Genomic DNA, 15,817 nt, shown 5'->3' with positions numbered 1-15,817 from the left:
ACAAGGCAGTTAACCCACTGTTCCTAGGCTGTCATTGTAAGAATTTGTTCTTAACTGACTTGCAGAGTTAAATTAGTAAAGACAAGATTAAATTGATGGGTCTGCTTGAAAATCTATGGCTAGACTTAAAAAATTGCTTTCTAATCATGTTCCCCAACATCTTGACAGAGCTCAAATAATTTTGGGGAATAGAATAATGGGCAAATATTGCACAATCCAGGTGTGCAAAGCTCTTACCCAAGAAGACTCACAGCTGTAATCGATGCCAACGGTGTTTCTAACATGTAGTGACTGACTCAGGGAGATGCAACAACTATTATTATTTTATTACGAAAATGTTAACTTTTCTTCCACTTTGACATTACAGAGTATTTTGTGTAACAGATAGTTAACAGAAAATGACCATAAAATGTGAAGAAATCCAAGGGGTCCGAATACTTTTACAAGGCAATCAGTGGCCAGTTTTTTAGGTACCCCACCCCATTCAAGAAAATGGTTCACTCCTACAGAGAGTGGCCATGGCTTGCTATATAAAGCAGGCAGACAGGCATCTAGGCATTCAGTTATTGTTCGATTGAACATCAGAATGGGCTAAACAAGTGACCTATGCAACTTTGAGCGTGGTATGATTGTCGGTACCAGGTGCACCGGTTCCAGTACCTCAAAAACGTCTGGCCTCCTGGGCTTTTCACGCATGGCAGTATCTTGAATTTACCGATGCTGATGGCAGAGTCAGGATTTGGCTTAGCAGCATGAGTCCATGGCCCCATCCTGCCTGGTGTCAACGGTACAGCATGAACATCACCAGAACTTGGCTTCTGAGAATGGTGCTGTCTCACAAGATCACTTAATGATTAATTAGTATTTTACATAACAAACCAAATATAGTAGCATGGTAATGTCAGGCTACGGTTACACCAAAAACACCATATCATTTCTTATTACAATTTAGGATGATTGTGCTGAAATGTTGCATTTTGTTTCTCATGTGTTGGCTGTGATGGCGTCCACATCACCAACAAACTAACATGGTCCAAGCACACCAAGACAGTTGTGAAGAAGGCATGACATAACCTATTCCCCCTCGGGAGACTGAAAAGATTTGGCATGGGTCCTCAGATCCTCAAAAGGTTCTACAGCTGCACCATCGAGAGTATGGCACTACAGAGGGTAGTGCGCACGGCCCAGTACATCACTGGGGCCAAGCTTCCTGCCATCCAGGACCTCTGTACCAGGTGGTGTCAGAGGAAGGCCTTAAAAATTGCCAAAGTCTCCAGGCACCCTAGTCATATACTGTTCTCTCTGCTACCGCACGGCAAGGGGTACCGGAGCGCCAAGTCTAGGTCCAAGAGGCTTCTAAACAGCTTCTACCCCAAAGCCATAAGACTCCTGAACATCTAATCAAGTGGCTACCCAGATTTGTATTGTATTTTTCTTAAAACTGTATTGTTGGTTAAGGGCCTGTAAGCACTTGAATTCGGCGCATGTGACAAATAAAATTTGATTTGATTTGTGTTTAACTCCATCTGCTCTAAAATTCGATTAATTTCGGCCAGTGAACCACCCTTACTTATATCATTCAAGAAGATCGAAATGCATATTCCCATGAAACTGAATTGGATCAAATGGTTGGCATGCATGCAGCATGGACGTTTCACCTGTAAAATGTGAATAATTATCATTCCCGGTTGACAATTTATATAAGGTAGGCCTAATTTGGTGTTTTAGGATTTTTAAAAATATAACCTTTTCCTTTAGTCACAGGCAATCATGCAATTTTGATTATGCATTCATTGTATGTATATTCTAAAATTATTTTAACCAATAGGCTTCGTGTCGGTGCCATCCTTTATTCAGAAATGATGACATAATAATAATAAAATAATTGTCCTCCGGTAGGCTACCTTAAAAAAATATTATAGCACTGGTTATAATAAATGTAAAGCAATTGCCATGTGTGGTCAACTGATAATTCCGCCACCGTTTTGATTGGGACAACATCATTGTGCTGCTTTGAGACAAGCACGGGAAATCATCTCGATAAATCAATCAGTCTCATTTTTGTTTTCACTGAATCTCGTTTGGATATTTGGTTACAATTAGGATGGGAAATGTTAGCTAAATTGAGGTGAGTGCTCATGATCATTAGTCTAACAATAGAAAGCAATGCAGATCTTCTCTACACACACACACTAGGCCTATAGCTTCCCTGATGTTTTACGAAACTTTTCCGAAACTTTTCTGATGCATTTTAGTCTCTTTTCCTTCTGATGCGAATACACATTTGTACACTTTTCCCATAGGTTATTCAAGTCATTTGACATATTTTATCTATTGTTTAAAAAGGCTATCAGGCCTACATCATTTCAATAACAATATAGCTGAAACCACTATTGGCTTCATTGACTTACTCAATTTATTCTCATAACTGTAGGCTAGGCTACTTGATGATAGAATATTTTAAATATTATTGTAAGAGTCTACCTACACAATAATCTCATATGGGGTTACTGACCATAATATGGCTTTGTGGAGAGCACAGCACATTTAAGAAAATATAGCTCTGGTGCTGTAGATAAATTGAAAAAAAATAGCTAAATTATATAATTATCTCTATAAATAAATGAAATCATTGAAAATACTACACCAGCATAATTTAGCCACAGAGGATCAATAGCTTGTTTAATAAAAATTGCTGTACATTGTGTTTTGTCACATTATGAGCGCATAGACCTAATCTACAGTCTGGAATCCTGCAATTGGGCAGCCTGCGCAGCAAATATAAAACAGCTGATTGTTGAGGTGTGGCTGTCAATGAACAGCAGGCAGCAGCTAGAAGGTATTTCGCAATATTTCAAAATAAATACAAAATGCAAACATCTGTTTGAATAGGTGAGTGCCACTAGAAAGTTGGTGGACTATAATTTCCTCACCTAAAATCTGTGTATCCACTCTTTTCTTTGGCCTATGCTATTGGTTGCATTTAAGACATGTGGCATTAAAAAATATTATTGTAATGTCTCCAGTCATGTAAAATGATGTACAATTTCAGAAAATGATTTTAGAAAATACATTTTGTCTTTCTCGGACCCACAAACCCCTCAGCCCCTGGTCTTCAAGACTGAGCCCTGAATGTTATGAAACTCTGGTGATGGCCCTGCGGTACAGGCTGGCGGCGGGGGTGTAATGGTGTGGGGAATGATTTCCTGGCACAAGTTAGGCCCCTTGACACCAATTGAGCAACGTTTACATGCCCTGAAAAATCCCACGAGTAATTCAGGCTGTTCTGCATAGGGAGGTCTGACCCGGTACTGGATGGGTGTACCTAATTAACTGTGTATATAGCCTACAGTAAGTTAAATAACCCTGTCAACTTCACAAGCTGCTTGAATTATACAATAGCTCTAAAGTAGCCTAATATAGAGAAGACTGAGCAAGTTGGTTCCTGACACCATACCACCGTAGGTCTACTTTCTGATTAACACAGGTGGATTAATACTGCTGGCAGAATATGCTAAGCTCATTATGGGTTTAAATGGTTTTTAACACACAATTAGCTACTGTAGCTGTTTCAGAAACATTTTGAATCTGAATCACATGGGCTTGTAAACATTGCATAACACAGCTAAGCAAATTTGGATCTTACCTTACCTCACCTGTCTTTGTCTCCAGCTTCAGGACTTTGAGAAGACCCTCATCTCTTCCACAGGCTATGAAGTCTTTCTTCCAAGACATACACTTCAGCCATCTGTTGTTTGGGATGGCAATCTGCAAGAGAAAGAGGGTTGTGCATTTAGCTAGAAAAATAACTTTGTGTTGTACTGGTGTAGGCTGAGAAAGGACACTGATTGTATCTCTCATGCCAACAGAACCTCTGAAAAATAAGACTGCTACCCAAGATGTGAACAACTTATTTCATGACCAGTTTAGGATGTCTCAACTAGCAAGCTATCTGTAAATGGCTGGCTCACACATGGTAGAGACTGTGTGCATGATGGTCATGAACACAATAATTACAGTGCATGCAACACCAAAGATTGGCAATGTCATATGACAATACATGTTGTTGCTCTCTGATTGGCAACAAAAAAATGCAAAGCTGTTTCACGCGTATCGTCACAAATATCTGATAGCTTAATGTCACGGAAATGGATAGATCAACATTGTTGCTGGCAATTCTAATTTACAATGGGTGGGTCTAATCCTGAATGCTGATTGGTTAAAACCGTACTCCAGCTGGTGTCTATTCCACAAGTTACCACCAGCTAAATCTATGACTTCAAAATGCCTATTTACTCTGTTCCATCTGATTGCGCAGTCCACTGTCTCATCAGCCCAGCCAGGCAATTTATAAACTTGATCTCCACTATAAAAAGTATCTAGACATTATCTCAAAATGAAACAACATTTCGTTTTCAACAGTGGCGATTTGTATAAACCTTGCTCTCTGCAACATTGTTGCAAAATTCAAATTCTATCTCCAGTTGTCACATAGTAATGAACGAGTCGGGATTAGACAGACAAGTAGGCAGCTTTTCTCAGCTAGTCGAAATCATGAATCAGCATAATTTTTATGGATTTATACAAAGAAATATATATAGAAAACAGGTAAAAAGAAACAAAGTGCAGCTAGTTTGCAGCTTGAGTTTAAAGTGATTGAGTTAACTGTGTTGTTGGCTAGCTCCTCTGAACAACAGTGTCCTGACGAGGGAGCACATTTTCTCTGCCAGGTGAAATCATTAGGTCATTGTTATAGATGTATCCAAACAGTTTAAACAAATGCAAATGCAGCTACTTTCTTGTTTTGCTGGCTCTGCTGTTTGACGTGACTGTAAATTAGCCGTAGTTGGCTAGCTAGCAAGCAAGGGATAAGCCAGTATGGCAATAGAATATTTATAATGAACGACGGGGTTGCGTCCATAGATACAGAACAAAAAGATTTAACGATTGGGTCGCGTCTCTGGCAACCGAACCGATAGAATGAACGTCCAGCCAGCTGCCTTGCAAAAGTATTCGGCCCCCTTGAACTTTGCGACCTTTTGCCACATTTCAGGCTTCAAACATAAAGATATAAAACTGTATTTTTTTGTGAAGAATCAACAACAAGTGGGACACAATCATGAAGTGGAACGACATTTATTGGATATTTCAAACTTTTTTAACAAATCAAAAACTGAAAAATTGGGCGTGCAAAATTAGTGCAGCAAACTCTCTCCAGAAGTTCAGTGAGGATCTCTGAATGATCCAATGTTGACCTAAATGACTAATGATGATAAATACAATCCACCTGTGTGTAATCAAGTCTCCGTATAAATGCACCTGCACTGTGATAGTCTCAGAGGTCTGTTAAAAGCGCAGAGAGCATCATGAAGAACAAGGAACACACCAGGCAGGTCCGAGATACTGTTGTGAAGAAGTTTAATGCCAGATTTGGATACAAAAAGATTTCCCAAGCTTTAAACATCCCAAGGAGCACTGTGCAAGCGATGCGTCCCTCTAAACTTTCAGCTCATACAAGGAGAAGACTGATCAGAGATGCAGCCAAGAGGCCCATGATCACTCTGGATGAACTGCAGAGATCTACAGCTGAGGTGGGAGACTCTGTCCATAGGACAACAATCAGTTGTATATTGCACAAATCTGGCCTTTATGGAAGAGTGGCAAGAAGAAAGCCATTTCTTAAAGATATCCATAAAAAGTGTTGTTTAAAGTTTGCCACAAGCCACCTGAGAGACACACCAAACATGTGGAAGAAGGTGCTCTGGTCAGATGAAACCAAAATTGAACTTTTTGGCAACAATGCAAAACGTTATGTTTGGCGTAAAAGCAACACAGCTCATCACCCTGAACACAGCATCCCCACTGTCAAACATGGTGGTGGCAGCATCATGGTTTGGGCCTGCTTTTCTTCAGCAGGGACAGGGAAGATGGTTAAAATTGATGGGAAGATGGATGGAGCCAAATACAGGACCATTCTGGAAGAAAACCTGATGGAGTCTGCAAAAGACCTGAGACTGGGATGGAGATTTGTCTTCCAACAAGACAATGATCCAAAACATAAAGCAAAATCTACAATGGAATGGTTCAAAAATAAATATATCCAGGTGTTAGAATGGCCAAGTCAAAGTCCAGACCTGAATCCAATCGAGAATCTGTGGAAAGAACTGAAAACTGCTGTTCACAAATGCTCTCCATCCAACCTCACTGAGCTCGAGCTGTTTTGCAAGGAGGAATGGGAAAAAATGTCAGTCTCTCGATGTGCTAAACTGATAGAGACATACCCCAAGAGACTTACAGCTGTAATTTTGCACGCCCAATTTTTCAGTTTTTGATTTGTTAAAAAAGTTTGAAATATCCAATAAATGTCGTTCCACTTCATGATTGTGTCCCACTTGTTGTTGATTCTTCACAAAAAATACAGTTTTATATCTTTATGTTTGAAGCCTGAAATGTGGCAAAAGGTCACAAAGTTCAAGGGGGCCGAATACTTTCGCAAGGCACTGTAACTGTAGTCAACTAGGAATTCGGGGCACCAAGGAAAATATTTAGATTACAAAGTTATAATTTTCCAAGTATATTTTCAATTCTGATTAATGAATTCTTCTTTACCTCACATGACTCTCATTCCAAACGTCGTAAATTGTTGGTTATCTGTGCGAACCCAGTCTTCACTATGAGTCATCCATACATCAATTGTCTTAAATCATTTATTTATTTATTAACTAACTAAACAATCACAGAAGTGCACACACAAACAAACAAAGTAAATATGGTTACAAGAAATGATAGGGGAATGTGCCCTAGTAGGATAAACTGGCATGGCGGCTTGTTGTACAAAAGGGAATGTTGTTCGGACCTCAAGCTCTGTGAGGTGGAAGAAATTCCTTTGTTCTCTATGAAAATTCACTCTGTCTCTATACTGTGGCCATGAGGAGATAATTTACGACCTCTCTCTGACCACAGCAGCCTGGGTGTAGGAGACAGGGAGAGGGGGATGGGGCTTGCTGTACCCAAAGAGGGCAACGTCATGACACATTTGTACAAACATCCAAAATATAACCCATTTGGAAAGTATTCAGACCCCTTGACTTTTTCCACATTTTGTTACGTTACAGCCTTATTCTAAGATTTTGCTAAATTATAAAAAGTACTTTGTTGAAGCACCTTTGGCAGCGATTACAGCCTCAAGTCTTCTTGGGTATGACGCTACACCTGTATTTGGGAAGGTTCTCCCATTCTTCTATCCATATTCTCTCGCGCACTGTCAGGTTGGATGGGGAGTGTTGCTGCGTAGCTATTTTCAGGTCTCTCCAGAGATGTTCAATTGGGTTCAAGTCCAGGCTCTGGATGGGCCACTCAAGGATATTCAGAGACTTGTCCCGAAGCGACATCTATGTTGTCTTGGCTGGTTGCTTAGGGTTGTTGTCCTGTTGGAAGTTGAACCTTCATCCCAGTCTGAGGTCCTGAGCACTCTGAAGCAGGTTTTCATCAAGGATCTCTCTGTACTTTGCACCATTCATATTTGCCTCAATCCTGACTAGTCTCCCAGTCCCTGCCTCTGAAAATATCCCCACAGCATGATGCTGATGCTGACACCACCGTGCTTCCCAATAGCGATGGTTCCAGGTTTCCTCCAGACGTAATGCTTGGCATTCAGGCCAAAGTGTTCAATCTTGGTTTTATCAAACCAGAGAATCTTGTTTCTCATGGTCTGAGAGTCTTTACGTGCCTTTTGGCAAACTCCAAGCGGGCTGTCATATGCCTTTTAATGATGAGTGGCTTCCGTCTGGCCACTCTACCATAAAGGCTTGGTTGGTGGTGTGCTGCAGAGATGGTTGTCCTTCTGGAATGTTCTCCCATCGGGTTCTTGGTCACCTACCTGACCAAGGCCCTTCTCCCCTAATTGCTCAGTTTGGCCGGGCGGCCAGGTCTATAAAGAGTCTTGATGGTTCCAAACTTCTTCCATTGAAAAATGATAGAGGCCACTGTGTTCTTGGGGACCTTCAATGCTGCAGACCCCACATAGCCTGGTTCCTCTCTAGGTTTCTTCCTAGGTTTTGGCCTTTCTAGGGAGTTTTTCCTAGCCACCGTGCTTCTACACCTGCATTGCTTGCTGTTTGGGGTTTTAGGCTGGGTTTCTGTTAAGCACTTTGAGATATCAGCTGATGTACGAAGGGCTATATAAATAAATTTGATTTGATTTGCAGACATTTTTTGGTACCCTTCCACAGATCTGTGCCTCGACACAATCCTGTCTTGGAGCTCTAAGGGCAATTCCTTGAACTTCATGACTTGGTTTTTGCTCTGACATGCATTGTCAAATGTGGGACCTTATGTACACAGGTGTGTGCCTTTCCAAATCATGTCCAATCATTTGAATTTACCACAAGTGGACTCCAATCAAGTTGTAGAAACAGGATGCACCTGAGCTCAATTTCGAGTCTCATAGCAAAGGGTCTGAATACTTATGTAAATAAGCTATTTCTGTTTTTTATTTTTATTACGTTTGCAAAAACTTCTAAAAATCTGTTTTCACTTCGTCATTTTGGGGTATGGGGTAGATTACTGAGGATTCTTTTTATTTAATCCATTTCAGAATAAGGCTGTAACGTTACAAAATGTTGAAAATGTCAAGGGGTCTGAATACTTTCCGAAGGCACAGTATTTTGATATACACACACAAACTACACAAAAATGCACACTTCCTTTTACCTCATCAACACAAAGCATAAGCCACATGAATATGACAAGCTCATTTTCTTATTTAAATACAAGTTAAGGAATACTCAATAATTATGCATTAACATAAATTACATTTAATCTTAATTAGTCTTTCATTTATCTTGCAAATGCCACAATAAGGAAACAAATCACTTGTCAGTGATATAGCCTATTGCTTCCTCTACACTTTCATTATAAGTGGAAGATAAAATACATATGGAATATTGTTAACTGGATAGTTGCTACCATGGGGAGCAAATTATTGTGCAAAGAAATCTACTTCGGTCTTTGTTCTTAGCCTAAATGGGATGAAATGGGGGTTATCTGTTGTGAGAAAATGGAACACTATTGGCCAAGTCATTCAATGGTAAACAAAATGTCTTATATGTACAACACATCTACTGTATAACCTCCTTCAATCTATACCTCCAAAATGGACTGTTGTTAATAATGAAAGTTGCTAAAAACAGGAAAACTGTACAGACATTTTAGATTGAGGTTAACTGGGTGAGCTCTGAATGGTCTCTTTGTAGCATCGTCTTTAGAATCAACGCATTCGTCCAAACTGGGTCACTTTCCTCGATAAATCATCTAGTGGACATAACAGTCAAGGAAACATTTGTCTTCTTCAATACATATACACTATATACATATCAGCAATCTTAAACTGTCATAGTGCTTTGTCTCGGGAATCGGAAAAGGTAACAGTTTAAAGTAGAGCAATATATGTAAACATTACTGGTGTAGCACACACCCCTGTAGCCCCCGTAAGGGCCCTATAAGTTTTAGGGGCCTCCTTATGGGGAGGTTGGGGTCCCCCCAGATAGCATATGAACACATCATAAAACATGATTTTCTTTTATTACGTGGAATTATCTCTCAGCCATGGCAAAATGTGTAGAATAGCAGGAAAATAGCTCAGGGATTCTTGAAGGTCAGGAAAAATTATTTTTTATAGTATTTATTTTGCATTATTTGAGCTGAAGTTTTACATTTACAGGAATTTTATAAGAGAATAAAAAAATGTTTTTGGAATAATTCATAATTAATTTCCATGTCGGCTCTATGTCTGGAAATGCCCCCGTCAGGATCTTAAGGATCCCAATTTCAAACTCTCCAAAAATGTGTTTAAAATTAAAAAAACTTCCAAAAATAAATATTCACTGAAAATTATCGTATGTTGTTCCTTGCATTAAAGAATATTTCTCTCAAAACATTGCGTCTGGAGATTTGGTTAACTGCGTCAGATTTTTTAATCAGGAATGAGCAGGGTCCATTATACCATAAGGACCCTTTATTCGTGTCCTCACTACATGTAGTGAAACAAGACAACTCATAATCTGTAAAGTTCTCCACTTTTGATAGATTTAAACAAACAATATTGGAATCACCACAGTCACAACCTTAAATGGTCAACTCCATCTGCCTGATAGATTAAAATAGAATATTAATTTAGTTTCAAATATGTCATTTTTAATTAGGTTTTAGAGTCATAAAGCAACTGAGGAAAAACTAAATTGCTACTGTGTATACCACTTGAATGATTTTTGTCAACTCCGTAAAATATCAACTCGGTCAGATTTTTGTCTAACGTCAACTCTGTCAGAGTCCTGAAAGATCTGATAGAGTGGTTGTTTTTAATAGGGGATTTTCCAGTTAATCATTTTTCATATTGTACAAATGCCTGTTTTGAGTCTCAACGTCAACAGTGAAGAGGCGACTTCGGGATGCTGGCCTTCTAGGCAGAGTTCCTCTGTCCAGTGTCTGTGTTCTTTTGCCCATCTAAATATTACATTTTTATTGGCCAGTCTGAGATATGGCTTTTTCTTTGCAACTCTGCCTAGAAGACCAGCATCCCAGAGTCGCCTCTTCACTGTTGACATTGAGACTGGTGTTTTGCAGGTACTAATTACTGCCCCTGAACATGCAGTTAACCCACTGTTCATAGGCCGTCATTGAAAATAAGAATTTGTTCTTAACTGACTTGCCTAGTTAAATAAAGGTAAAAAAATAAAAAAAAATAAAAAGCTGCCAGTTGAGGACCTGTTTCTCAAACTAGACACTCTAATGTACTTGTCCTCTTGCTCAGTTGTGCACCGGGGCCTCCCACTCCTCCTTCTATTCTGGTTAGAGCGAGTGTGCTCTAACTATGTTCTGTACGAGATCTTCAGTTTCTTGGCATACCGGAGGCGATTCCGGGATGCTGGCCTTCTAGGCAGAGTTGCAAAGAAAAAGCCATATCTCAGACTGGCCAATCAAAATAAAAGATGACGATGGGCAAAAGAATACGCAGAAAAAAATGAAAAGATGCTGGAGGAGTGCTTGACGCCATCTTTCAAGCATGGTGGAGGCAATGTGATGGTCTGGGGTGCTTTGGTGGTGGTAAATTGAGAGATTTGTACAGGGTAAAAGGGATCTTGAAAAAGGAAGGCTGTCACTCCATTTTGCAACGCCATGCTATACCCTGTGGACGGCGCTTAATTGGAGCCAAACAGGACAATGACCCAAAGCACAGCTCCAAACTATGCAATAATTATTTAGAGAAGAAGCAGTCAGCTGGTATTCTGTCTATAATGGAGTGGCCAGCACTGTCACCGGATCTCAACTCTATTGAGCTGTTGTGGGTGCAGCTTGACCCGTATGGTACGTACAGAAGTGCCCATCAAGCACTCCAACTTGTGGGAGGTGCTTCAGGAAGCATGGGGTGAAATCCCTTCAGATTACCTCAACAAATTGACAACTAGAATGCCAAAGGTCTGCAATGCTGCAAATGGAGGATTCTTTGATGAAAGCAAAGTTTGAAGGACACAATTATTATTTCAATTAAAAATGATTGTTTATAACCTTGTCAACATCTTGACTATTCATTTTGCAACTCATTTCAGGTATGTTTTTCTGGAAAACAAGGACATTTATAAGTGACTGCAAACTTTTTAACAGATGTGTATATATTTAAAATGTTGTTAATATTGAGACAAATATTGAGATTTTCCCATCTTTCAAGAATCCCTGAGCTCGAAAACAGCAACATTTTCTCTCAGCCTCATGGAAAATGTGTACAATAGCATGAGATTAGCTATAAAACTGCAAATTGTTCTCTCTTTCCCATGGAAGAAAAATAAATCCACTCAGAACTGTGCTACACCACTGGCAGACATACTGTATGTACAACATTGCAGCTGGTTGTAGTGGCTTTGAGGTCTTGTAAAATTGCTACATAAATAAATACCACCCATTATAAAACAATGGTGAGGTAAAAGGATATGTTTGCTGGTCAGCTCCTGTATGGTGAACTGCATCTTCATCTGGAAGGCAATCTGAGCCTCACACATGCACGCGTTTTCACTCAGCTTATTCCCACTCATCTCGTTCGCATCCTCTGAAAGAGACATCAGTGGCAGAAGTGAATCATGAATAAATTGTAAATTTCTATATAGAAATGTACATTAAGTAACTCCAGTTCCCATTTTAAACAAGTTGATAGGCTACTCAGTATTACACAGTAAAGTGTAATAACGTGACACTGCATCCACACCTAGGAATCTATTAAACCCCTTTTCCATATTGGTTACAAGGAAACAAATTGTGGAGTTACAAATTGCTACCAAATATTATAATTGCCTTTTACTACGTGGTTTTGGAGCAACTTAATGAAAAGTGTGACAATGTAAAGTCAATACTACAAATACAGACATTGCATACAGTCAAGTGGTGTCAAGTGCTTTTTGAGGGGAAGTCAGTGGTAAATCAATTGGGTTTTGCAAAAGGTTAACAATCACTTTAAGGCTTTAACCAAGGCGGTGGGCCAGCCATTCATTCAAGCACTTGTTCATCATAACACAAACCCATTGTCAAATATACTCCCTCTCCAGCCTCTAGGTCATCAGGTTGCTGATTATCCCGCACACCTGTCACCATCGTCTCGCACACCTGTGCCTCATGACACTCACCTGGACTCCATCACCTCCTTGATTATCTTCCCTATATCTGTCACACCCCTTGATTCTTTCCTCAGGTGTTATTGAGTCTGTTTTCATGTCAGTGCGTTGTTTGTGTTTCGTGGTCATTGTTTCTTTTATTTATTAAAACACTCCCTGAACTTTCTACACCCATCATCTAATAGTTCATATACTTCGATTTTCAAGGTCTCCCGAAGATTTGAAGCAAACCATAGGTGAAGGCATGCAATTTGAGATAACCAGGCATCGGTTCAACAAACGCATGAGGCCAAAAACAAGTCAGATGGCCGAGCTCCGTTGTGTCCTTTTTCTGTGTCTAAATCCTGTTCCGCTAGCAGCTAGCTCATGCTGTACCTCCCTATGCTCATCCATTTCCTTCTTCCTTACTTTGGCACAACTTGCTCTTTAAGGTGTGAGCTATGGAGTCGATGGTGCTAAAGTTGGCCAAGTGAAAGTAATGCTGGCTGTGGGGCACAGAGGCTATCTCCTGGAGCTCTATGTCCTCTGTTTTAACCTCACTGACTGTGTATATCTCCACACCTGGGGAAAGATAGGAAGACCGGACAAGGGTCACTTAGACAAACCCAAAACTGAGGTAGGGTAGATGCAGGGTTGGGGAGTAATGGATTACAAAAACCGGTAACTGTAATCCATTATGTTACCAGCAAAAAATATTGTAATCCGACAACAGATACTTTTGAAAAACGAGATGATTACTTCCAAGGGTTACTTTTAAATTCTGAAAGGATGTTTGCGAAAAAAATCGGACACTTCTGTTTTCTCAATTTATATTCAAATCAGCATTGAAAACAGGAGCAAGTTTAAGTTTGTTCCACCTAAGCGACTCTGACCACAAGTCAGAGACCATTATGATAACTCACCAAATGTGTTTGATGGATCGCAGGAAAAGAGCAGGAATAGGCGTTTGTAGTCCAAGCTATGTCTTCCAATGATACGACTGCTGTCGACATCCAAAGATTACCCAACTTGAATAAACGCTTGGAGGTAAGGATGACAGTAGTGGTGTAGTCTATGGCGATAAGGATATCACTTATCATCGATATCTACATAGTGCATCGATGTGATTCACACTTCTGCTCTCTCATTTAGCTATTTGCGCCTTACGGATTGTGATTGTTGTGGATGGCTGTTCACAAATTTAAATGTGTATTTGAACCCAATAATGGTTGAATTCAAGAAGTTTAAGCTGTCTATCAATCATTGTTTTTGAAACCAGTGGACAGCCAGTGACAAATGCATAGTGTGTATCCAAACCTGTGGGAAAAAAGTAGTGGCTTTTATTGCTCAATCTAATTCAGGGTGATAAAAAAAATCCATAGGCCTAATGGACACATGCTCAAATTTGCACACTTTTGATAGACTTAAATTGGCAATCTGTAGTTTTTACATAAATTTTTGGATGTATAAATTCTATATATGGTTCTCATGGAGTGTGTCAGTTGATTTATACGTTATATTCTTCAAGAATCCCAAGAAAGCTAAGGTAACTGAGCTAAACGACTACCGCCCCGTAGCACTCACTTCCGTCATCATGAAGTGCTTTGAGAGACTAGTCAAGGACCATATCACCTCCACCCTACCTGACACCCTAGACCCACTCCAATTTGCTTACCGCCCAAATAGGTCCACAGACGATGCAATCTCAACCACACTGCACACTGCCCTAACCCATCTGGACAAGAGGAATACCTATGTGAGAATGCTGTTCATCGACTACAGCTCGGCATTTAACACCATAGCACCCTCCAAGTTCGTCATCAAGCTCGAGACCCTGGGTCTCGACCCCGCCATGTGCAACTGGGTACTGGACTTCCTGACGGGCCGCCCCCAGGTGGTGAGGGTAGGCATCAACATCTCCACCCCGCTGATCCTCAACACTGGGGCCCCACAAGGGTGCGTTCTGAGCCCTCTCCTGTGCTCCCTGTTCCCTCACGACTGCGTGGCCACGCACGCCTCCAACTCAATCATCAAGTTTGCGGACGACACAACAGTGGTAGGCTTGATTACCAACAACGACGAGACGGCCTACAGGGAGGAGGTGAGGGCCCTCGGAGTGTGGTGTCAGGAAAATAACCTCACACTCAACGTCAACAAAACTAAGGAGATGATTGTGGACTTCAGGAAACAGCAGAGGGAACACCCCCCTATCCACATCGATGGAACAGTAGTGGAGAGGGTAGCAAGTTAAGTTCCTCGGCATACACATCACAGACTAACTGAATTGGTCCACCCACACAGACAGCATCGTGAAGAAGGCGCAGCAGCGCCTCTTCAACCTCAGGAGGCTGAAGAAACTCGGCTTGTCACCAAAAGCACTCACAAACTTCTACAGATGCACAATCGAGAGCATCCTGGCGGGCTGTATCACCGCCTGGTACGGCAACTGCTCCGCCCACAACCGTAAGGGTAGTACTACCCTCTCCAGAGGGTAGTAAGGTCTGCACAACGCTTCACCGGGGGCAAACTACCTGCCCTCCAGGACACCTACACCACCCGATGTTACAGGAAGGCCATAAAGATCATCAAGGACAACAACCACCCGAGCCACTGCCTGTTCACCCCGCTATCATCCAGAAGGCGAGGTCAGTACAGGTGCATCAAAGCTGGGACCGAGAGACTGAAAAACAGCTTCTATCTCAAGGCCATCAGACTGTTAAACAGCCACCACTAACATTGAGTGGCTGCTGCCAACACACTGACTCAACTCCAGCCACTTTAATAATGGGAATTGATGGGAAATTATGTCAAATATATCACTAGCCACTTTAAACAATGCTACCTAATATAAAGTTTACATAACCTACATTATTCATCTCATATGTATATACTGTACTCTATATCATCTACTGCATCTTTATGTAATACATGTATCACTAGCCACTTTAACTATGCCACGTTGTTTACATACTCATCTCATATGTATATACTGTACTCGATACATCTACTGTATCTTGCCTATGCTGCTCTGTACCATCACTCATTCATATATCTTTATGTACATATTCTTTATCCCCTTACACTTGTGTGTATAAGACAGTAGTTTTGGAATTGTTAGTTAGATTACTTGTTGGTTATTACTGCATTGTCGGACCCAAAGTATACCCAAAGTATGAGTT

At 40.7% G+C, this 15,817-nt stretch overlaps 1 pseudogene; it reads right to left on the bottom strand.

Annotated features, from left to right (window-relative positions):
* LOC109903140 (matrilin-3-like) overlaps nucleotides 1–15,817 on the bottom strand; it is a 50,337-nt pseudogene that overhangs the window by 25,964 nt on the left and 8,556 nt on the right.

Source organism: Oncorhynchus kisutch, linkage group LG14, assembly GCF_002021735.2.
Source record: "Oncorhynchus kisutch isolate 150728-3 linkage group LG14, Okis_V2, whole genome shotgun sequence".
NCBI lineage: Eukaryota > Metazoa > Chordata > Actinopteri > Salmoniformes > Salmonidae > Oncorhynchus > Oncorhynchus kisutch.
Note: the sequence above shows the minus strand (reverse complement) of the source record. Positions and strands in the feature narration are given on the sequence as shown.